This window comes from Perognathus longimembris, chromosome 14 (assembly GCF_023159225.1).
Source record: "Perognathus longimembris pacificus isolate PPM17 chromosome 14, ASM2315922v1, whole genome shotgun sequence".
Lineage (NCBI taxonomy): Eukaryota > Metazoa > Chordata > Mammalia > Rodentia > Heteromyidae > Perognathus > Perognathus longimembris.
Window position 1 is genome coordinate 3302926 of NC_063174.1, and position 26170 is coordinate 3329095.

The window sequence follows — 26170 nt, forward strand, 5'->3', positions numbered from 1 at the left end:
AGAGAGAAAAATCGATGACACCGGCTTGACTCAAAAGAGATGAAATACTATTGGGTTAGAACACAAGGTAATATGCATAAAACTAATTACGGTCTCCAAATCTGTTTTTGGAATGTAGTAGGAACTAAATATGAAGATCAAGTATATTCCTCAACAACAATTTTATAAGCACTAAGTTCAGATTTCTATTATTTTAGTAAATAATGCACAAAGTCCTAACAGAGACTAGTCATTGAATACTTCAACAGTAAAAAATCATCAGTGGTTGTCTCAAAATCATTCATGGATTTTTGGCAAGGAAGAAGAAATACTATTTTAAAATTTTGTCTAGCATCCTCTCTATATTTGAGAATATTATTACAAATATCTTGATAGAGAAGAAAATGCTCATTTACTATGATTTAATGTGCCAAGATACATAATTTTGCATCTAGGTTGACTCAAAGTAGAGTACCATTCTGTTTTATTGTGAATGAAATTTATGCTGCATTTCAAATAGTGACCTTGAGTATCTCTTAAAATAAAATGCAAAAAAACAAATCATTCATGGCCTGCTCAGGAAGACTTATCTATCGATAATGCAGCTACATTTAAAGAATTAATGAGAATATAATAGAAGAAGTTTTTTCTAACTATCATGACCAAGAAGAGTTTACTTAGGCATTGAAGACTAGGGAGAAGAGAGGTAAGAAGGAAATTCCAAAATGATGAACTAGTGTTAAGTCCAAGCAAAGAATAATAGAAAGGGAGGGATAGTCATAGACTAGCAAGCTGCCCTAGGGCTTCAGCACAGAGGAATGGTGGTCCTTTGCCCATACAGGATACCCAAAGAACGGCATTTAATAAGGGGAGGAAAACTTAATTCCAAAAGCAAGAGGAAAAGATATCATCATCCCCTCTACTATCTTAGAAACAGCGAGAACTTCTAGAATTGGAGGAAAATAGTAATATGTTTTTTGACTTGCATACTAGTGGTACTTGCTTGAAGCAGGAAGACCATCTGAGCGTGTAACAGCCTAGTTGGGGCAACACAGTGAAACCTTCCTCAAAAAACAGCTTCAACATTAAAACTCCCTTGTAAAACTAACTAACTAAAGCCCCTTCCTAATTAAAAAAAATAAGTGTAGGAGTCATACGGATATATATATATATATATATATATATAGTTTGTTTGTTTGTATAATGTTAGTGTAACCCTATCTGAAAAAAAACAAGGAAAAAGGGCTCTTGGCCTTGTTCAGGCGGGAGAGTATTTGCCTAACAAATCTATAAACACCATTGTAAAAAGTCACAGTAAAGAGGACAAGCCAAAAGAGTCCTAAAGTATACGCCACATCCTGTAATTACATCAGTGTTATTTCTAGACACTGAGATTACTATTACTTCAGAAGGACAAGACAGGAATCTACATTTCCAATATAATTTTATTACAAATTACTTTCTTCCTGCATCTAGTCCTCAAACTGTAGATGACCAATTCGGTATGCGGTCTATTAAATCTGTTTGAGCAACACTGATGTTAGAAAAAAAATTTACTTTGAATTAAACTTATTATTACAAAATGAATAAATTAGCAAAGAAAGAACAAGATGGAAACGAACAAGAATGAGCAGCAGAGTAAAAGCAGGAACAGAGACATGAGAGAAAATCACCTGAACAGCTATTATCAAAAGAGGAAAAAATTAATAATCAAAATGGAACTGACTGGAAAAAAGTGAGCTAACTTTTTACATATAACCTTAGGCAGTTCATTTCTTTCCATGGGAAATGAACAAAAAGACAAACTGAAAAGAAAGCTGTAGCTTTGATTAGAATATTATGTAATCAGGAATCTTATAAAAATTCAGAGTAATAACAATCATAGTTGTAATTATTCGTGCTTTGCATTTGTTCAGAGGGAACTTACACTGATTTAGAAGTTCACAAGCATCTTGAACTGCAGAAATTTAACTTTCAGTGTTAGGGGCAGTATAAATAAAACAGACAAGCTTGCAGTATACTTCATGTAAAAATTACTAGATGAATAGGAGGAATGAGAACGGGATCCTATAGAAGAGTCATCTATCTACATACCTAAAGGAGGAAGAAGGGGGCAGGAAACCTGTGAGGGAAGCAGAAATATAAACTGAGTCAGATAATGAGGATGAGTTATACAGGATAGTTGCCTAGGGACAAAGGAAAATATGAATGATTCAAAAGAATGTTAATGGCAGGCAGAGGAACAAAAACAACATGATATATAGTAAAAACAAAAAATGAGAAGACGTCAGTATCAGTAAACACATTGTTTGGAAGGAGAGACAAAGGCTTAAGACTTATATAAGGAGGATCAGAAGAAGGACATGCCACAAGTCATTTCCGAGTTTATTCTGTAGAGTTTATCCTTCAGTGGATGCCACTGAAAAACTCCGAGTAACACTCAATTTTCATGGTTTACACATTTAGCATATGCTAAGCTTTCTTTCAAATTTTTAAATTGTTTTCCCTCACAACAACCCTGTGAGGTAGGTGTAATGATTCCCAATTAACAGCATAAAAAAAAAAGTTGTTAAGCAATTTACACTTGATAAAATAGCTACAAATGGCAGTTGGTATTACGAATACACTACAGAAAGCATTAGGAAGATGATACACATGTACAAACACATATTTACCCACAAGACACACAACAATTTCAATATGTAAGGCAATTTTTAAAGCATTAAATGGTTGTTAATGTAGTATCAAAGGTGGTTTGTGGCACAAATAATACTTTATTCAAGCTTATGTATTTAAAAATTTCAACTAATTCATTATGTATTGAAAAATCAACCTCAATAGTAGTAACATAACTATTTGTACTAATATAGTCATTTGATAATATGTAATTATTTGATGCTATAAAACAAGACTCTAAAAAATTAAGTAATTATATGGATTTAATTTTATGTGCTTTCCTTTACCTAAAATTATTTGGGACAAAAAAGTAGATTTTCATATTTATTTCTAAAATATAAATGAAAACCACGTTATTCTATAAATATAAATTATATTTTTGATGATAAAAAGTATGTGTATCAAAACATCTATCTACGTATTGTCATTGGAGATGGTTCAAATATTTATCAAATCACAAAAATTTGTTCAAAAAATCTGATAAGATAAAATTCAAAATCTATTTCAGATGAATATAAAATCTATTTGGGATGGACATAAAATGTCTCCAATTTATTGAAACTATTTAAAGATGAGTAATATTTTAATATCACATAACATTGATATACCTATTCCTCCCAATTTTCTTGTCTATTTCACTACTTCTTCAGATAGCCCTAATATTTTATATCTTCTATGTGAAAGTAGGATGTTGTTAGAACACTACTGATGGAACAGTAAGTACACATAATTGTTTTATATTATCTTTAAGAAGTTGTTTATTAAGTATTTTAAAATATTATTTGTACTTCACTTTTCCAATTACAAATAGAAGTCTAGCATGAATAATATGAAAAGTATGTTTCATTTAAATCTACTTTTATTTTTGTGTTTGTTTCTAAGTTCAAAAGTACTAGGTAAATGAATATCAATTACAATATTCCAATCCTTTCAGTATAGGAGAAAGGACACTTTCATAAAATATCAAGCACAGTGTTCACACTGGCAGCACATACTCTAAAACTAGGACAATACAAAGAAGATTAGCATGGCCCCTGTAAAAGGATGACATGAAAATCCAGGAGCATTCTATATCTTTGAAGAATGAAGTACAGATATTGGATAATATACACTGGACATATATAGAGAATGACTTTATATTCATATATAATTTATCAGTAGCCCTAACAGTTTACTTTTATAAAGCAGAGTGTTTCCATTAAATGCATGTAATACACAAGTGAATTTAAAAAAAAAAATTCATCTAATTTTCTCCTCTAATCACATTATAGTAGAGATATATTATTAGATTCACATGGTTAGGAAATGAATCTAAGGCACTACTTTGTGATGGAAAACGACTTCCAAATTCATATTCTGTAGTAATTCAAATTAAATGTTTTAAGATATGAGAATTAGTACTTTTATGACTATATATGGATTAGGACTTTAGAGATCTGTGCATATTCAAAAATCTTCATTTACTTGAGTGGCTCTATTCCACTCTAGATAAACTGAATCTAGCAACTGATCAAAGCCATTATCCACACACACAGTCTTTAACACTTAAATACCTGCATCATTTTAAAATATATACACAAAAGGCAGAATAGAGCCTGTTCACCCAAGCTTAGTATAAGATACATATGGTCTGTTCCTTCAAGTGACCATCATTTCAATGCTTAACAGAAGAAAAGAATTAAATAATACAATTATATTCTTAAAATAAAATTTTTTTAAACTCAACAATTCCAACATTTCATACATTGATAAAATATTATCTTGTTAGATAAATGCACTACAATATGTCTACACTAGATTTTAAAATTCAATTAATTACTATTCTGACTATTCAATGAAGTTGTACATTCTGTGCAAGCAAAAAGGGAATGTTACTTCATGAAAAATGTGAGGTTTTTGGTAGCAGATTAAGTATCAACATGAATGTATATAAAGTTCAGTTTTTCTAATTTATTTGAATCTTCCATGACAAAAGATAATAAGAAATGCAATTCTTTTATTTTATTTTTCTAAAAGCTACATTTCAAAACCATCTACCTCCATTTCAAAAGCAGACACAGCGAAAAATTGACCTATTCTTTAAGTGGTATATCACCCAGCAAGTGGTTAATACAAATGATATTCTAACTAGAACAAAGTCACCTGCACCCAACTATCTTAGTTACAGAACAGACAACGACCAATACAAATAATTCTACCTGAGATAAACAGAAAAGTTTTTTTTAAGTGTCTAGAAAAGCATTTCTCAACACACTTCATTATATAAGAAAGCTGTGGGGTTATCTTTCACTGAAAATCTGCAGACACAGATGAGTGCACCTATCACTTACGACATCTGATGTAAAGTTACCTAAACCAAGTGAAACCACAATGTCTTTGGATTAGGAATCTGGGAAAATGAATAGACTCTAGTCTTTTTTTACACAGAAATGTTTATAGGCTCTAAAATACATAGAGACCAAATCATACTATTGACCAAAAAATCCTCCCAAACACTAAAGTAATAAAATAGAATAATCAATATTGTAGAGTGTAACAGTACATACAAATGGATGTTTCTAATATTTTACTAGCCGAAAAGGCATACATGTGCCAAACTATTACTAAATTATATTCTAAAATAACTTTTATAAAAGAAAATTTCATTTAATAAATGAGAGAATACAAAAAGTTTAAGTAAATACTATTTCTCTAGCATGCTTTGTTTCATCTTTTTTCTCCTAAGAAAAAGTTAACATTCAGTATTCCTTAACTAGAGAATCAACAAAACAAAGTTCACCATGAACTGGTTTTGGTGAAAATCTTCAACCAAAAGGAAGCCTTAAGCCTAATACACAACCCTACAAGTAAAGCTAATTAAAATGCTCTTGGAAATTTTACAAATTGATTTGCTGTTTAACTGCATGGCTCTAAAATCTTCTAAGACTTCTTTGACTATTTGAAAATATCCTTAAAAATAATCTGATTCCTTTCAGTTGCATTAAAAGGAAGAACTTATAAACACATTTCAGTTTGATTTGCTTTTAGAAAAAAACCATTTCCAAGGAGTGGCCTATCTGTGTATTGGTTACCTAATTTGATACCGATCACAAATTAGAGCCAGGGAGAGAAGTGCGAAGTGTATCTGAGCTGAATACATCTGACATGATGTTCGTTTCCCAGCTATCTGCTATTCTCTCATACTGGGTTTACCAGTCTGGGGCAGGTACACAAGAAACTTACAGTCTATGTAGGACTCCTAGTCAGTGTCACTCTCCAATGGCACAGTGGAGAAATACCTTCTGTACAGGACCATGTGCAATTTCTTCTGTAGCTGTCAGCACCTAGGGGAAAGTGCGCTGTTAAACAGTTGCTGCGTTCCAACTCAGAAGTGGCTGCAATTCGGTGGTGGGTGAAGTGACTCCTGTACATATATACAGGGATGAAAAGTACTATAGGAAATGAAAATAGTGAAGATCAAACGTGGCTGTATGCAAACGGTGCCACAGGAAAACAGAACACATCATTCAGTTACAAGAGACCTACACAGATGGATTATCACCCCTTTAAACCTGAATGTTCAGAAGGATTGCAAGAAACATAGAAATACAGTTGTTTATTTCACAATTACAAACCAATATTAAAATATATTAAAATATATTCTACCCCAAACATGTTATAATTATTCATCACTTCAACAGTAATTAACCTAAAACCAGGCATACATACAATAAGATTCTTCACTGTATTCAGCTACTTAAATGCTTTGGTTTTAGATGACAATTCAATAGTGAAAACACCCCAAATAAGTGAGATATCAAAACTGAAACACAACAACATATAAATACCTGAAGTAAAGCAGAAAGAAAATCTCAATTATTTTATACTATAAAAAAACCAATTTTATAAAAGAAGCAGTCCTCAACAGCTTGCTATATTAAATTACTTTTCCTATAATGAAATGACTTCATAGAAGAGGAAACAATTTGTTTTCAAAATTAAATCAGTTAAAATTTAACAGTTTTTATTCTTAGCCCATATAAATAATGAAATAAGAGTAAGGTAACTTTGTTCTACTGATACAAAAAAAAAGATTCCAAAATCTTAATTATATGCCAATAATATGTTTTACATATGATTTACCTTTGGTGGAATATGATCAAATAGGTAACTGTTCTTTGAGAAATATCAATCACCAATGTAAAAGATGCTATCTTTCTTATCTATCTTTAGGCACAGCTACTATGTTCTTACTATGCTAAAGAACTGTCAGCATTATTACAAAGTATTCTCACTCAAGTTCCTGGAACAGACATATGACATTGTGATAAAGTCTAATAAACTTGACCACTAAAATGTGTTCTATAAATCAAATGTTTCTCAGTCTCACTTGCAAAATAAATAGCAGAATGCATTTACTTTGGCATATACTCTGTAGAATGATGGCTATCAGTTTCCTTTAAGCTTTCCTAATTTCTTTATAGAGTAAGGTATACTATAAATAAATATTTCCTTTTAGTGATGACAGTGGTAGAGAAAGGAACATTAGAGCTTCCCATTTTCTATTATTAAAAAAGACAAAGAGCTGGGATTGCCAAGCTAGGGACCGCATAGGTTTATGGAACACAGAATTTTGTAAAAGTGGACACTAACACAAACATATGACGTATGAGTCCATACATTTTTCTAGAAGATATGAGCCATAGTTTTTGCAAGGTTCTCAAAAGGTTCTGTGAATTCCTTGACTAAGTTTAAGGAAATACTGGCAAACAGTACACAAGACACTAAATTAAATATGCAGAAGTAATCTTTTTAAAATTAAATGTGTAATTCTGGGCACCTGTTTCTTTTCCTGTAAAATTAAGAACAGCCACTTACAGAGATGTTCCAACAACTAACTAAAAACACTCATATATGTAAGGCATACATTATTATAACACCTGGTCTATTTTATCAACAGTAGTACTTATTCAAAAGAACAATCTTAAGCTAACCAAAATTTTTTACTCATATAATTTCATGATATTACTTTCAGACATATATTCTATTACTAATATCAGAAATCACAGATATCTGTACTACTGCAGATACAAACTTGCCAAATACAGGTGGTATAATTCTGCGACATATTTCAGGGGTTTGCAATTCCCAAAAAGCCACACTGGTCTTTCTTTCCTCTACAATCTACTTTACTTGCAATAGTGTCTGATGTTGATAGAAAACATTTGGCTCCAGTTACTTTTATTAAATGATTTCATTTTATTACTCTTCCAATCATACAATAACATATAAACTAAAACATAAATTTGCTGAATCTAACAGGGAATTAAAACTTTGTAAAGACAATGCAATTAATAATTTAACTGTTATAAATCAGTTTCTCTAACTTTCCAGGTTAGTTTTTTAAATTAGAGTAGAGCAATAAGAATTCATAGACATCCTCAGAAACACTTTCTGAATTACAGCACATAGTTTAGTCTCAACATTAAAAACATTCACGATTCTACAATAGTATTATAAATGCTTAAGGTGCTACTGAAAATGGTGGAAGCTTGTAAATACCCACAAGAAACTGGGAAATGTATTCTTATCATATATTAGGGATACTGAGTGAGGATACACTTGGCAATATATATATATATAATTAGTAACAGCAGGTGATACAAATATACAACTGTTTCACAAGCATTACAAACATAAAGACCTTTCTCTAGAGTCTTCACATCATAGCAATTACATTTTATGCATTCATACATTAAAAGGCAGAGACAGCTATAGAAAAAAAGATAGGTTTTAAATAAAGGAATAGGAAGGAAACACAGTGTAGGATTTAAAGTATTAAAAAGGGGGGGTGAGTTGGACAAAATACATGTGAGGACAGGGAGAAAGGTAAAGGTCTAAATATGGTAGTGATTCTGGGATGTTTTCTCCTATGATTGGCAGTCAGACAAGCATTTTCTAAATATCACCCCAAGACCAATATGGAAGATGAATCAGAGATGAGGGATTCAATTAAGAAGATGATTATGGAATAGGCAACTGGAAAAATATAAAAGCTATAAAAATTAAAATTATGAGGCTGAAGACCCAGATCAGGAGCAAAGGTCTTGGATCCTACAGTTCTGTCTTTAGCACTGTGAAATACATACTACATACAGACTTATGTGCATAGATTTACATGTGCAGATATATACATGTAAATGCATATATGTATATATGTGCATATATGCAGGTATATATGAGTGATATATACATACATACTATGTAAACTTCTGGACAAATAAAATGTAGATTGCATCAGAGCTGTTTTACAAAGTTTGATTCTGAAAAATAGCCTTTATTCATTCAGTCAAAAAAAAACATTGTCTCCTATATTCAGGTTCCACTAGCACTGAAGAGAGGAGTCAATGATATTAAAATTTCTGTGCTTCCTGGAAATTACATACTGAAATAGATACCAAACTACTAAGAACATAACATAATGTATGAACATGAAGCTTATAAGCCCAAAACCAAACAAGTCAATGGCAATAGAATGACAAACATACTAGTTTAACAGAGTTCTCACAAAACACCAAGGAAGCAGAATTATTTCAGATGAAATGAGTTGATTATCTAGGGCTTAAAAATACTACAGCAGCATAGCTTACCATAGCCAAGCTATGCCATCAGATGGGATGCTCCTCGGTGAACGAATGGATCAAGAAAATGTAGTAAATATAAACAAGAGAATTCTACGCTTCCATCAGAAAAAGTGATATTGTAACCATTCGTAGGGAAATGGAAAAAATTATACTAATGAAGTAAGCCAGATCCAAAGAAGGTTGCATGGTTTCCCTTATTTGTTGTAATTATAATGTGCCTATAAATCTACAAGTAAACATACTGGATGGTTGGTAAAAGACAGAAAAATACACTAGGACATGATAAATTCTATAGGACTACAGACATTCACACAGTGAGACCACAGGAGGATTCTTAGGAGAGGAGCACAAAAGTTCAAAAGCTATGTTCATTTGATCATATAAAATGATGTCTATCAAAATCAACTCCAGGAAATGAAAATAAGAGGTTTTGGGGTTTTTTCTCCTTTGTCGCTGTTTTTGTTTATTGTAACTTTTGTATGTAAGTTTATCTGTTTGGAGGAGGGTAAGGGGGAGCACAGAAATGTTGGGAAAAAACGTAAACAAATGCTGCAGTTGGAAATAAACTCTAAAACTGGGGATGGGGGTTGGGAGAGAGGGAGGGAACAGCTGACCCTGTTTAAAAAGACATGTACTGTATACACAATGGAATTCTATGCCTCTATCAGAAAGAATGACATTGCCCCATTCGTAAGAAAATGGAAGGACTTGGAAAAAATTATACTAAGTGAAGTGAGCCAGACCCAAAGAAACATGGACTCTATGGTCTCCCTCCTACGGAATAATTAGCACAGGTTTAGGCTAGTCACAGCAGAAGATCACAATAGCCCAATAGCTATGTACATATGAACACATAAGATGGTGCTAAGCAAAATGAACTCCAAGTTATGGAAATAAGTGGTTTGTCATTGTCATTATGTTCAACATACCATGTGAAATTATGTCATTTTCTTTTGTTTTTCTTCCCCATGGTTTTACCCCTGATGTCACTATAACTAATTTTGGTACCCTGGTTATTGTATATACATTTATTGGTACTAGGGAAGGAAAAGGAAACATCAAAATGGATAGACATAGGGTAAAAGGCAAACCAATACACCATCAGTACACTTTAAAAAAACGATATGATGTAAACCAACTATACAACTCATGGCGGGGGGGGGGGGATAGAGAAGAGAGAAGGCGGGGGAGTGGGGATGAGGGAGGAGGTAACAAGTTGGATAAGAAATGTGCTCACTGCCTTACATGTGAAACTGTAACCCCTCTATACATCACTTTGACTGTAAATCAAGCAATTTTTTAAAAAGACCTGTACTCACTACCGGACTTATGTAACCATAAATCCTTTATAGTAACAACAGAGAAAATAATAATAGAAAAGAAGAATGCTATAGATGGTCTGAACATTAAGAGTAAGGAGAAAGGAGGGGCTGGGGATATGGCCTAGTGGCAAGAGCGCTTGCCTCGTATACATGAAGCCCTCGGTTCGATTCCCCAGCACCACATATACAGAAAATGGCCAGAAGTGGCGCTGTGGCTCAAGTGGCAGAGTGCTAGCCTTGAGCAAAAAGAAGCCAGGGACAGTGCTCAGGCCCTGAGTCCAAGGCCCAGGACTGGCAAAAAAAAAAAAAAAAAAGAGTAAGGAGAAAGGAATGTGTAATAAAAACCCTGGATTATCAAGGAGCCCAAGAGCTAGAGGTTCTGGCTATTCTGGACAAGCAGGAACCGAGAAAGACCCTCTAAGGGACCATCTAAAAGTAGATGGTGTAATTCCCTAAAATTGCTGCCTTCAAAAAATGTTCTACACATTAAACTGTCTAAAATGCGCATAAAGCTGTGACAACTTGACTCTATTAAAAGCAAAAGAGTGACTTATCAACCAGGAACACAAATCTAACGGAGGAAAAACAGGACTACTTTATGTTTGTATTAACATTCAACAATCCCACTCAACTCGTGCTAAATTATGAAATGGTTGGCACCAGTGAGCTAGTAAGTCACTGTGACTGTTCAAGGGTCTAAAACATTTTTTGAATAAACTAGACTGATTACCTGTATTATCACATTACTTCCTATTCTCAGTAACAACCAACAATTTATAAGAAATTTCAACTTTTTTCCCACTCTAAGTTAGGGATATACATTTGAAAAACTTTAAAAATAATGTTGTATTAGATCTATGTGATTAAGTAAGATAAAAAATGGGGCAATTTGTAGAGAATGCTAGATTTGCTGAAAATTGAAAAATAAAATTCCCTAAAGAAGACATCAAGCTTAGAAACTTGGAGGATACAGGGATCTAGAATGGAAAGGAAAATAAACAAATAATGAGAAAGAGGTAGCAAGGTTTCTTGTTTTAAAAAAATACACTTTAATATTCATGGAGGAGTAATCTAAGATAATTTTAGAGAATATTCCCATCTGACTCACAACTTAATAACAGGTTTATCGCCCTTTTTTGTGATTTTTTGAAGCATTTACCATTTAAATTAATATTTAAATGGAAATTCTCTATAAATTCAGTACTTCATTTTAAATAAATTAAAGTTTCAGTATTTTACATGACTAAATTATGCATTAACTTATTGCTGTTTAAATGTCACACTCTTAGAGACTATGGAATCATATTACATTGATTTCTATAACTGATCATATAATATTTCCATCTAGTTTATAATCCATCAGCATACTAAATTATGACATGTATATTCAACACCTATTTTACCAGTGATTCCTTCTCAGAGGTACAGAATAACCAAGGACAAGAAAATGAGTCAAAACTACCAGTTCTATTTTTATACTTTTTATAATAGTCTCTTTTCTCATAGCATCTAGGAAGAAATATTATCAGTAAGCTTAAAAGTATAAAGAAAGTTATGAAATTTTAATTCACCCAAAGACACAGCTAATTTCACTACCAGTTAATACTATTAACCTATATAACTTAACAAGATCAATTTATTGTGATGACATAATTCTAACATTCCCAAGTTTTAGTAATATTTAAATGAAGGCAGTTACCACAGCAATCTAGAAAACAATAATTGACTATGATAATTTGTAACTGTCTTAACATTTCTTTCTTCTTGTTTCTGTTTTGTGTTAGTCAGGGTCTCACTAGGTATCTCAGACTGACTTCCCAAAAGAATCCAGGCTGATCTTAAGCTTGTCATCTTCCTGCTTTATTTTCCCAAGTGTAGGATTACCACTTTTGATTATGATATAGATGTCAGCTCTTCTAACTGATCTATACATTCAAGGCAACAGTCACACTGCAGTAAGTTATGTTGTAATAATCACACATTTGTTATAAAATTTACAGTAAAAGGCCAAAGACTCAGAGAGCAAAAATGACATTAATGGACAAGAACAATGTTGCAAGTCTGATACTAACCAACCTGAAGACTTCTAGGCTGGGAATGAGGACATGAGCCTATAATTCCAGCTACTCGGGAGGTAGAAAGAAAAAGATAATCATGTGATATCAGCCCAATCACAAAGAGGACACTATCTTAGGAAAAAGTATGTGTGGTGGCACATGTCTGTCATTCAATCTACTTACAAGGTGCAGGTAAGAAGAAGATGGTAAAAGGCAGGCCCAGACAAAACCATTGGGCTCCATCTTGACAAACAAACTAAACATTGATGAACTGCAAGTATGTATCAAGTACAGTGCTTGCCTGAAAAAGCACCAGATCCTAAATGCAAACCCCAAGCCAACAAGAAACATTCCTACACAAATATACTAATATAGCTTGATACTGGAAAACAATAAACTGATCAACAGAAAAGAAAAGATCTCAGAAAGGAATCAATAAATAAATGCAATCACTTTCAATAAACAGTGCTGACACTACTGGGCAACCAAATATAAAAACAAAAAAAGAAAGAAATCTCAGCCACCAACAGGGCCATCAGTATTTACCAAAGCCAAGGTATGGAATCATCCCAGGTGCCCCTCAACAAATGAATGGATCAAGAAAATGAGGGATATATACATTTACTCAATTTACTCATCCATGAGGAATTATATCATTCGTAAAGAAATGTAGCTTTAGCTTACAAACTCCTAAGTAAATACATTGGGTGATAAGCAAGTGTTTATAAATATATTTACTGAAATGTGATAGATTCAAGATAGGAGATCGTGGTGTAATTCCTCAGAAAGACAAAATCAAAATTCAACAAAATACAACAGAAGGAAGCCAGAACTCGAAAGGAGTGGGGTGGGGTCAAGGGGAAAGGGGAAAATGAATCAAGAGGATAGTGAAAATGCACACCAGATTCCAATGTATATCCTACAAAATTAAGAATAATGAGGGAAAGAGGAGAATGTTGAAAGAGGTGGCATTGATCAAGATACATTTATGTATTCATAAACTGCTTTGTTATATGGAACTCCTTTGTACAACTACTTCAAGATAATAAAACAAAACAATCTCAACATAAACCATAACCATTCACAAAATATAAACAAGATTGCACAACTCATAGAAGATAACAAAGGATAAAGTTAAAGTGATCTTGATATTGGCACTGACTTTCAGGCTACAAACATCCATATAAGAGAAGAGCTGATCAACTAGACTTTATTAAAATTAAAACCTTCTACTCCGTCAAAAACACTTATTGAGGAGATGAAAAGCCAAGACACAAGTGAGAGAAAATGTTTGCAAAATAGGTATCCCAAAACCTTAGGAATTTAACTAGAAAATAATCATGTTTTTAAAAAGTGACAAACGACCCAGTCAGCTCAGTAAAAACAGTAGATGAAGAGGAAAGGAAAAGGATGCTCAATATTGCACTGTAGCAGTTTCCTGCGGATGCCATCACAAAATACTAAAAATGAGGGCTTCGGCAACAGAAATGCCTCCTAACACAATTCTTTCTGCAAGCTACAAGTTGGAAATCAAAATGCCAGCAGAGCAGAACCTTTAAACTTGTAAGAGAAGATTCTGTCTCAGGACTCTCGCCTGACTTAAGGATGACAGTTGTGTGTTCTCATAGCTTTTGTTTCACATGTGTTTTCATATACAAACATTCCCATTTAGGAGAACTAAGGCAATTATGGGTTAGAACCCACTGTAATAGAACTTACTTTCACTTGATTTCCTCTGTGAAGATTGTATCTCAATATTAAGGTTACATTCTGAAGACTTGGAAGTTAATCTTTCAATAGGTGAATGGCTGGATAAAGGTAATTGATTCAAATCCTTACATTGTCTCATTACAGAACTATACTTAAAACAGTAAGATGCCATTGTGCTACTGTAAGATCTAAAATCCAAAGCAACAATACCATAAAATGAGAATGGCATGGGGTAAGAAAGGAAACAGTACAGACTTTAGAAAACAGTTTGGTGCTTTCTCATACACCAAACATTCTTAGTAAACACACTCTTAGCATGATTCTGTATGATATTTTTAAAAAGCCAACATATAGAAACAGTAAATGACTAATGGTTACTTGGGACTCGACAGGAAATAAGAGGGAAGGGGTAAAAAAGGTAGAACATGGGATTTTCAGAACAATCAACTTTTTACTACAATTCTGTAAATATGTGTATATGTCATTATATATTTGTGAAAACCTAGAGAATATACAACTGAAAGAATGGATCCTAACATACACTATAGAACTTAGTAAGTAATAATGTCTTAATGTTGGCTTGCCTATGTGTAAGACCTTGCCCACGGGAATAAGCAGCATGTTGAAGTACGGAGGGGCAAAGACAAAATGGAGTGTATGGTAACTCCCTTGACTGACTTACAATTTTTTTTTAATTGTAAAGGTGATGTATAGAGGGATTAGTTATGAGTCAGGTAATAAGGACATTTCTTTTTGAACATTGTCAGTGCCTTCCCTCATTATATCCAAGTTTTTTTTCCCCCTCCTAATTCCTTGTCCACCCAAGTTGTATGTAAAAATTAAGCAGTAAAATTGCCTAACTTTGATATTTTATGTAGTTTTTAGTATCTGGTAATTCCTACCAATTGTCTAGTGCAGAGTCTAGCAGATTTATATAATATACTAGTCATATTTTGTATAATATAGTAGTTGTAAGTAGATACTATGTTAACATATTAGTTAAAAGGTCACCATAATGGACAGACCATAGCCATAGTTAATCTCTAGCCCTTAGTTTATATAACAAGAATACTACAATATAACTAGTAACTACCACTACTATTTTTATCATTACTTGTGATACTATTAATATAGTTTAATGTGCCAAAAATACATAGTACTTTGAAAAATATGAGTTTCCAATACTCTGTTACCTAAATTATATAAGTTTGAGGACAACTGACATTACAACAGAAAATAGAAAGGCCTTACAAAAATTCTGCATTTTCAAAGGAAATAGAGAAAAATGGAAGGTAGGAAAGTATCTTTTGTCACAAGAATACTTTAAAGTGCCTTGTTGTTAAAATCTATTTGCATATCATATGAGATCTTTGAGAAGAGAGAAGAGAATTTGCATTCTACCCTAACTCTTCTTTATTCTTTAACAACACTTTACACAAGAGAATAATTTCCTGGTTCACTGTGCTGACAGTATATCACCTAAATTCAGAAATCATACCCTCAGCAGGAAGGTAATAGGTTTCTGTCTATGCTTAAAGAAAGAGAAGACAGAAAAAGTTACAAAAAAAAAAAAAAAGAAACCAGTCATTGTTACTAAAGAAAAACATATGAAAAATTTATTTTTAACAACAAACACTAAGCAAGACTTAGTTCATTTTAAATTGCAAGTATTTGGCAAGAGTTTTGTACAGAAATGAGGCAGTAAACAATTTCAGTTTTTCATTATATTTACATCTTAGAAACATATTTCTATTCCCAATATTTTTAACAAAGTGGGAAAAGCCATAAGATCATCTAAAACTTATTAGTTCTCTGACTTCATTTAATTATCCCTACTGGGTTAGACATGATGCCCTAATTTAGTCAGTAAATAACAAACCTAAAAAAAAAAACGAGCTAAAAATCACTTATTAGAAAAGCATGGTGTTAAGGGATAATATTTTGAAGTTTACATTACCAGTAAAATCATTCTCTACTCAGGAAGTTATAATTTCCACATACAAGTATGTCTGCTTGCAGTATATTTGTAAACTGTTAAGTTTTCATCTAATTTACTTTAAAAAATTAGATACTTGCCTTATCTAAGGAAATTGTTGCGATTTCATATTCATTTATGAGAGATATTGAACATTTCTAGCCCATATAAATAAAAGAAGAACCAAGACCTATAGTTTTAGAAATGTTTCTAGATTCAAAATATTTCTACTAACTCACAAGACATAAGATATTGGCCAAATCACTTATCATTGTTTCCTCCTAAATAAAAAGAGGCAGCAATTGAAACATGTTATTTAAAATATGGAAATAATGTAAAAATGAGCTCTAAGTACAAAGTGATGTTCTAAAAAGCAGGACTATGGGAGTTGTGAAAAAAATCCAATGATTTCTTTACGTCAAGTCTTTCAGTATTATTTCAACTGTGTGTTATTTGTTTCAAAAAATCAGTTTAACGAAGTTTATTACAGTAATTTCCTACCTACAATATGAAATAATAGTGCCAATTCTGAATTTTAACTCAATTATCCAGCGCTAGCATAATTTCACTTTAGAAAACCTGACAGTTAAAGCTTCTAACTTGAACAGATAAAATTCTAACCAATTATTAAAAGCTTTTTATGCATTTCAGTTCATTTAATTCTAAAAATCATATCAAGTAGAGACAATAAGTATAGTTTAAAAGTGAGGAAAAGTAAAAAAATAATTATATACAAAGAATAGTCACTATTTACAAGCCCTACTCTAATATATGACCTTATTCTTTTTTTATATATATTTTTTTATTATCAAACTGAATTACAGAGAGGTTACAGTTTCATACATTAGGCATTGGATACATTTCTTGTACTGTTTGTTACCTCCTCCCTCCTCCCTCATTCCCCCCTCCCCCTCCCTCCTTCCCTTCCCCCCTCCCCCATGAGTTGTTCAGTTGTTCAGTACATTTTCACCAAAAAGTTTGTAAGTATTGCTTTTGTAGTTGTCTTTTTTTTACCCTGTGTCTCTCAATTTTGGTATTCCCTTCCAATTTCCTGGTTCTAACACCAGTATACCCGGTTTCCAATATACTCCGATAAGATACAGGGATAGTGCAGGTACAACCACAGGAAGGTGATACAGAAATATCATCAATAATAGAGGCTACAGTGACATATGGCACGTTGAAAGTATTTACAACTGTGACATAACAATCGTTTCTATAACATGGAGTTCATTTCACTTAGCATCATCTTATGTGTTCATAAGGGTATAACTATTGGGCTCCTGTGATCCTCTGCTGTGACTAGCCTAAACCTGTACTAATTATTCCCTATAAGGGAGACCATAGAGTCCATGTTTCTTTGGGTATGACCCTATTCTTAATCTCACTTTCCAACCCTGTATATCTAACGATTAAGATCCACCAGTAATAACGGTTTTCAGGTTGAAACAAATAAACTCTGAAGAGCTACACTGATTACCATTACTAAGAATTATGGGCTGGGAATATGGCCTAGTGGCAAGAGCGCCTGCCTAGTATACATGAAGCAATTCCCCAGCACCACATACATAGAAAATGTCCAAAGTGGCGCTGTGGCTCAAGTGGTAGAGTGCTAGCCTTGAGCAAAAAGAAGCCAGGGACAAATCTGGCCCCAAGTCCAAGCCCCAGGACTGGCAAAAAAAAAAAAAAAATGAATTATACCTACTAATTTTATTCAATAGATTTTTAAGACACTAACCAATAATCTACTGATCAAGTGTAAGTGATCAGTAAATGTAGGAATCTTCTCAGTCCCTCTTTTCTTACATCCAGAAATTAAAATAAATTTAAGAGTTATAAGAAAATGTGGGCTGGGGATATGGCCTAGTGGCAAGAGTGCTTGCCTCATATACATGAGGCTCTGGCCAGAAGTGGCGCTGTGGCTCAAGTGGCAGAGTGCTAGCCTTGAGCAAAAAGAAGCCAGGGACAGTGCTCAGGCCCTGAGTCCAAGCCCCAGGACTGGCCAAAAAAAAAAAAAAAAAAAAAAAGAGTTATAAGAAAATGTAATCCAATGGGCTCAAAGTTTTTTTCAAGAACCCATTTCTTCTAGTCTTCTATAAGGACATCCACCAACAATAAGGTAAATCAGAGTAGTCCTAGCTAAACTGAATGGGTAGGGTCTTAGCAGAGACCATTTATACTATTTCTTCTTTTTTATTTTATTTTATTGTAAAGGTGATACATAGAGGGGTTACAGTTACATAAGTAAGGTAATGAGGACATTTCTTGGCCTCATTTTTCTCCTATTTTCCCTCCCCCCTGGTATTCCTTCCCCTACTATTTCTTCTTTGTCTTTGGCATTTAAACAACAGGCTTATAAAATTACTAATATCATCCAAATATGAATACAAAGAAATAAATTTAAAGCTATGTTCTTCACTATTACAATTACTATATATCATTATGCTTAGTAAGTGATGATAAATATTTTAACATATACCCTAAACCTTATTTCAGGGATTTCAAACTCCTATGAATGTTAACTGTGAAGAGATTTCCTTATACTGTCCAGGAAGTAACTCAATCTAAAAACCTTAATTCACCAAGGCAAGTCTAAAAGTAAAATCATATGAATTGTATAATTTTATAAAGCAAACAATAGAATCTGACTTTCTAATAATCTGACTTTCTGACTTTCTAATAATGTTAATTAACAAAACTGAGTAATCGTATACAAATACTTAGGGCATGATGATAAAATTAACATAAAAGTAGCAAGGATATTATACTTACTATGTCATCTGTCTTTAGCAGTTTACAAGTGTAAATGTAAATTCCTGAATTACACATAAGAAAACAAAGGCACAGAGAGAAGTAGTAACTTGATGAGTAAGTAACTGCTGGAGATCAGATTTGAACTCTTACAATTTATTTCCAGAGCTCATGATTCTTAGGGCAATAATCTATTTTTAGCACTACAAACCTGTTGAACACAGCAGTTAGGAACACTTAATAAATTAGGAACACTTCATGATGTTATAAGGTTGAAAATAATATAACTACAAACTATAGGCACATATATGGGTCCCCAAAATTAAGGCTACATAACAAAGCACATTCATGTTAAGAATTTAAAATAAAAATTTTTATAGGTGTATAATATGAAACAAATCCAAACAGAGTTTGACTTGTAGTTCCATTTCCCTTCGAAGTAGCAGTACTAATCCTCCTCCCTTCGTAGCCATTGTTTTGCTTCAGTTTGTTTGTTACTCATAGTGCACCACAGTCAAGAAATGAGGTAGAAAATTCTAGAAATACGTAATTCCTGTCTAAGATGCAAGCCACCCTTTTCTGCCCAGTGTATCCCTGCTTTATATACTACCTACCTACCTGCTAGTTACTTAGCAGCCACCTGTTCTCCGAGGCTGATGGCAGAATATTGCAGTGATTGTGTGCAAGTAACAAGATCACCAGGGGCCTAATACTACAACACAATGCCTGCACCATCACCTTGCTTCATGTCAACGCACACACTTTACATCACTCTAAGAAGTGTGAGCACAGCAGAGCTGGTTATTTCGAAAAGCCCCTATTTCAATAACTTTATAGTTGTTTTATCATTAGTTATTTTTGCTGATTTCTATGACTAATTTACAAATTCAACCTAACCACACACACACACACTCATATATATGTGTATATATATATATATACACACACCTATATCCATATATGTGTGTGTGTGCATTTATAGAAAAGCATGCTAGATAGGGTTTGGCACATTACATATAACTAATATATAATACAAAGAAAAAAGAAGAGTATTATCACAAAAAACAATCAAGATCCAAAGCTATACTATATAGTATCAAAATACAATATTGCTTTGACTGTAATACATGTACTTTCTGTTTCTTTTGCCTTTTTAATGGATAAAAAATAACAGTTTATCTAATCCATTATGTTCTCCATTTTGAATGTCCTCAGTAAACTCATGCTGAAATTTAATCCCTATTGTGAAGTATTACACGGGGCTATGCAAGACTTTTAATAGCAGTTAGATCATGAGGCCTTCATTCTCATAAATGGATGAATGCATTCATGGATTAGGAGGTTATCTGGAGAGTGGGTGTGTTCATTCTGTCTCAATGACATCTGTCCCTCTCTGTGATGCCCTTATCTACCTTGGACTTGCCACAATAAAGAAGGCTCTCATAAGATACCGCCCTTAGCTTCTGACTTTCCAGCTTCCAGAATGGTAAGACACAAATTTTTCTAAGTGTTCTCCAATATATGGTATTCGGTTCTATAACAGAAAACAAACAAACATCAGACTTGATAAAAATTTAGTACTAACAGTTGCACAGATTCACTACGTGTCACTAATTATTCCATTTTCTTTACACATATCAACTAATTTAATCTTCACAGTTCTGTCAGGTAAATACTATCTTCACATCTACCTTAAATACAAGAAAACAAAAGCACAAATGACCGAAGTTGCTGGAGATTATGTGGCTACTCGGTGGCTAGGATTTCTATCCTAACAGGAAGGCTGGCTCCGGACAGTAGGCTTTCCTGGTGAACAATAAGGCAATCGAGTACTTTAGCACTGGCCCATCCTTTTCACAGACATGCTAATGCTGCATCTCTTTCCCTTCTCTGAAACCATTGCTATATTTGACTAAAGCTCTTACTAAAAAAGTTTTCTTTAGTACTGTTTTACAAACTGCTTCATTTCATATGAATAAACAGTTAAAAGTTAATCTAGGTTGGTAGTAAATTTAAAAAATAAACAAAAAACAACAAATATAGGACATTAGCATGCATTTTGCAATTCCCTGCTCAGCTATAATGTAATACCGTTTAATAAATCTTCAATATACTTGCAACTTTAATGCAAGTTTAAGTGTTCAAGTGCTAAACTGGCATTAATGGAACATTTAGCAATGCTTCTCTAAAAGCAAAATTTCCAACATTTTCTTCTCTATGGATGACTTCTAAATGATGTATGAAGAAATTATGGACAATAATGAATTTTTTAAATAAAGACATGTAGAAAAATTTGACTACTATTATTTTTATTACTAATTTCTATCTAAATAAAAACCATACTACTTTGGTGTAGAAGGAAAAACTCCAAACACTGAGCCCTAAAGTAAAAATTAAAAAGCAGGGCTGGGGATATGGCCTAGTGGCAAGAGTGCCTGCCTCGGATACACGAGGACCTGGGTTCGATTCCCCAGCACCACATATACAGAAAACGGCCAGAAGCGGCGCTGTGGCTCAAGTGGCAGAGTGCTAGCCTTGAGCGGGAAGAAGCCAGGGACAGTGATCAGGCCCTGAGTCCAAGGCCCAGGACTGGCAAAAAAAAAAAAAAAAAAAAAAAAAAAAAATTGAAAAGCAAATGCTCATATAATTTCATAAACACATACTGCTTTACACCTAAACAATACTAACAATACTATATAAAAGCTTGGTCTCTATTTTGAATGTTTACATATACCTTATTTATTTGTACAGTTTCTTAGGATAGGGACTTACTATTTTTATATTCTATTACTGTAACACAGAGAGACCAAGAAATGTGTCCAAAAATCGCAGAATTGGCAAGGAACAGGAAAGAAATTGAAGCCATCTCTGCTTTACTAAATGTTTTGCACTTCCATATAGAAAACCCGTATCAGTGAAATAGGTGAAAAGCATAATTAAAACTCCACTTTACTATAATGAAAACTATGTAACTAGTCAAGAACTCTTACAAAAATCTGTCCAATAGGTATAACTGCTTTTTCTGTGATAAAATGGTGAGCTAAGCATACACAATTTTTTCTCCAAAAAATTCAGACAAAGCTTCTAAAATGTATAACACATACACAATATAGAACATATACACCTGGCTTAAACTTTAGTACAGCTCAAGCATTTCTTTTGATGAATTAGGGTCATTATCATTAATTTTTGTGATTATCAGTAGTTATTGCATGGAAACTAGCTACAGGTATCAATAGTAAGAGACATAATTTGATAGCTACTGAAGGCTGTAGAAATCCTGTGATTTTGAAGATTAGGCTGAGAATTCACGTGTGCATTTGTTTAGATACCTACGTAGTTCAGTTTCCTTACATCAAATAAATTTTACAGAGTTATCCTATTGAGGATTTTTGTATTTTGAGCTAGTTACCTCTCCTACCCTTCAAAGTCATTCTATTGTTTGTCTCTCAACTGTATCTGCTACATCCCTGCTATATTCTTACTTCTACAATTTCCTTTTTCTTCCTTTACCTGCTTCATTTGTTTGCCTACCCACTCTGTCATTCCTTGGCTCTCATAAAAAGTAAAAATATTCAGTGTGAGTAGGAAACCAAGACAAAAGGTACAGACTGGAGAAAAAAAGCAGAGGAAACTTGGAATATAAGTAACTCAGATTTTAAAGTGCATTATGCCATGGTGCAGAGTAAATGATACTTCAAGGAAATAAATTAATAAAATATTTTAAGGAAATCATCAACAAATGAGATTAACTTAAAACCAGTACCATGACATTCTCACATTTATTAGTTTTCTTTATAAGCTTCTTTAATCCTTGACTGGTGTTAAAACTGACAGAAGATAAAAGGAGTATAAGAACAAACTCAAAGAATATTACATCACAAGAACTGGGAATGTGGCTTAGTGGTACAGTGCTTGCCTAGCATGCATGAAGCCCTGGATTTGATTCCTTATACCACTTAAACAGGAAAAAGCTGGAAGTGACCCTGTAGCTCAAGTGGTAGAGTGCCTAGCCCTGAACACAGAGGCTCAGGGACAGAGACCAGGACCTGAGTTCAAGCCCCACGACCGGCACAATCAAAGAAAGAAATGTACTCATTACCTGACATATGAAACAATAACCCTCTATATAACACCTTAGTAATAGCAATAAAATTATATTTTAAAAAATATTACATCACAAAATGGGCATTCAAATAGAAGAAATATGACAGGGATCTATGGTAGTTCTAAGATATTTAAATGAGCAGAAGGTAAGAAAACAGGATATAACTAAAATATCCATATAGCACTGCATGGTAGAGAAAGAGAAAACAAAACAATTTAGATCATAAAATTACATGAATTACAGTAACGATGAAATATTCTCTCAGAGTAGTTAAATAAAAGCCTCAAAATGAAATAGAGAATGCCTAACAAGACAGCTTAATAAAATTTTAAAAAGTGTATGGAATAGATAAAGGTACTAAATAAAACTAGCAGCACAGCCATGTTCATTGCAACATTATTTGCCATAGCTAAAATATGAAACCAACCCAGTTGCCCCTTAGTAGATAAATGGATCAAAAAATGTGATATACATACAAAGGAATTCTATGCTTCTATCAGAAAGAATGACACCGCACCATTTGGAAGGACATGGAAATCCTTGGAAAAAATCATATTATGTGAAGTAAGCCAGACCAAAAGAAACATAGACTCCATGGTTTCCCTCATTTGTAATAATTAGTATATGTCAAGGAAAGTCCTAGAAGAGGATCACAGTAGCTCATATGCACATGACCATAAAAATGATGCTAAGTGAAATGAAATACAAGATATGGAAACAAGAGTTTTTCTTTGTTGATGGTGTTTTGAATGTACTATGTGAAGTTATTTCTTTTTTCTTTTGTTTTTCCAATTGTTTATCCCTTGATATCACTGCATTTGATTTTGGCACCATGTGTACTGTTTACACATTTATCTGAATTGAGGAATGGAAGGGGAACTTCAACATGGCAAGACAAAGGACAAAGGGTGAACCAATGCAGCAGCAATACTCACAAGACACTATACTGGACATGAACTTTAGGACTTGGCGGGGGGGAGGGCTGGGAGAAAAACAAGGGAGAGGATAATAATATTCTATAAGAAATGTAACTTACTACCTTACATATACAACTGTAACCCCTGTGTACATCACCTTGACAATAAAATTAAAATTTTTTAAAGGTTAATATAGTTTCATGATTAAAAAACAGTCCAAAAATATAAGAATTTCTATGCAAATTTCCAGAAACCATACTTAATTCTAAGACTATTAACCCAATCCTTCATACTACAATTAGCTTCAAATACTAACTTTAATAGATTGCTATCAAAATAAGAGTTAAATATCAACCACATAGCTGGACATTGGTTGCTCACCTCAAGAGGCAAAGTCTGCAAAGATTACCATTTCCAAAATAACTAGCAAAAAGCCAGGGTAGAGATGTGGCTCAAGAGATAGACCTTCAGTTGAGCAAGTAAGCTGAAGATTTAAACTTCAAGCCTTAGTACTAGTTCCGCAAGAAGCCCCCTCCCAATGCACAGTGGCTTACCCTTAGAATCCTTACTAGTAAGGAAGCTGACATAGGAAGGATAGATGCAGGACAGTGAAGAGACTCTGTCTCCAAAACAACCAGCAAAAAGCAAAGCTGAAGTGGCAGAGAGACAATGGAGCAAGCCCCAAGCTCTAAATTCAACCCTGGTATCAGTAAAACAAAGCAAAACCCTTAACTATACGGACTGCTATTGGCATGTGTGTCCTACATCTAAATTTCTGTTTGCATTGTCTCTCCATAAAGCTGTTGAGGAGACTGAAGAGCAAACGCAAAGTGATTGGATGGCTTTTCAAAGAGTAGTCAGTCAATCAATTAGCCACTACTGTTACTGTTTTGTTAGTTATTGCCCTAACACTCTTACCAATTAAAAAGATGAATTCTATAATACTATAAGGTGGTGAATTCTATAATACATACTAAGAAACAGAATCTATCATTTTTTTTCTACTTAAGAATTCTCACTAGGGGCTGGGGATATGGCCTAGTGGCAAGAGTGCCTGCCTCATATACATGAGGCCCTGGGTTCGATTCCCCAGCACCACATATACAGAAAATGGCCAGAAGTGGCGCTGTGGCTCAAGTGGCAGAGTGCTAGCCTTGAGCAAAAAGAAGCCAGGGACAGTGCTCAGGCCCTGAGTCCAAGGCCCAGGACTGGCCAAAAAAAAAAAAAGAAAGAAAAAAAGAATTCTCACTAGACTAATAACAATTTATGTCAAAATTTCAGAAAAGCAAATCATAAGAGAAATCTTGTTTATTATCCAAGCAAGCAGAGAAAAAATGCATTTATACATTTTAAGGGGCAAAAAACATACTTTCTAAATTATTCTCCAACATACCAATCCTTAGTCAAATATTTGACTTTTCTTTACTCTCTCCCAAAGGTAAAACCTGAAGCTTTAACTTTACAGCTACCTTAAAATATCTCTCACAAAGAACGAACTCAATGAATACTTGGAAAACGGGAAAAAGTCAGTTTAATTTCTTCAACATTTCTACCGCATTTATCTTTACTTTATCTGACATTTCCCAAACAAATAACTTTGTAAAAATATGTTATTAATTTATAAACAGTGAGTATCACATGATACTTTGGAGAACAAAGGACCAAACAATCATACCATATAGTCTGGGTGTACAGAGTAATAGTCCATCTAAATGTGTATAAGTGTATAAGTACTTTATAATGTTCACTAAATTGCTTTATGGCAAGTTTCTTACAATATAGACTGGCATTAGTTAATATGAGTATACTTTTTGATTAAAAACTCAAAATCATAATAGTAATCTTTTAAATTTAACTTTAAAAGATACTTTCATTTTATATACTATATATATACTCATATATATTATATATTAAACAACAACAAGGTAGCAATGAAAAAGAGAAAAAAGAACTCATAGGCAGATAACACTGAGAGAAGAATGTGTTTAAGGAGATCTGGGTAAGTACTTACAGTCTGGTTTTAACACATATTGCTGATTACTATTTGTAGTA

General features: G+C 33.3%; 1 protein-coding gene and 1 non-coding gene across 4 annotated transcripts in view; one reads left to right on the forward strand and one right to left on the reverse strand.

The window, feature by feature from the left end:
• Positions 1–26170, reverse strand: part of Nova1 (NOVA alternative splicing regulator 1) — a 127017-nt gene that overhangs the window by 71546 nt on the left and 29301 nt on the right. The window contains exon 1 of one of the 3 annotated variants that reach the window (XM_048362541.1): positions 5878–6183. The exons of the other annotated variants lie outside the window; for them this stretch is intronic. The gene's annotated coding sequence lies outside the window, so the exon portion shown is untranslated. Of the gene's footprint in view, positions 1–5877; positions 6184–26170 lie in introns of those variants that run through there. 3 annotated transcript variants of the gene reach the window in all.
• LOC125363674 lies at positions 3628–3733 on the forward strand. The gene has a single exon (XR_007213270.1). It is a non-coding gene; the product is annotated as a U6 spliceosomal RNA (small nuclear RNA).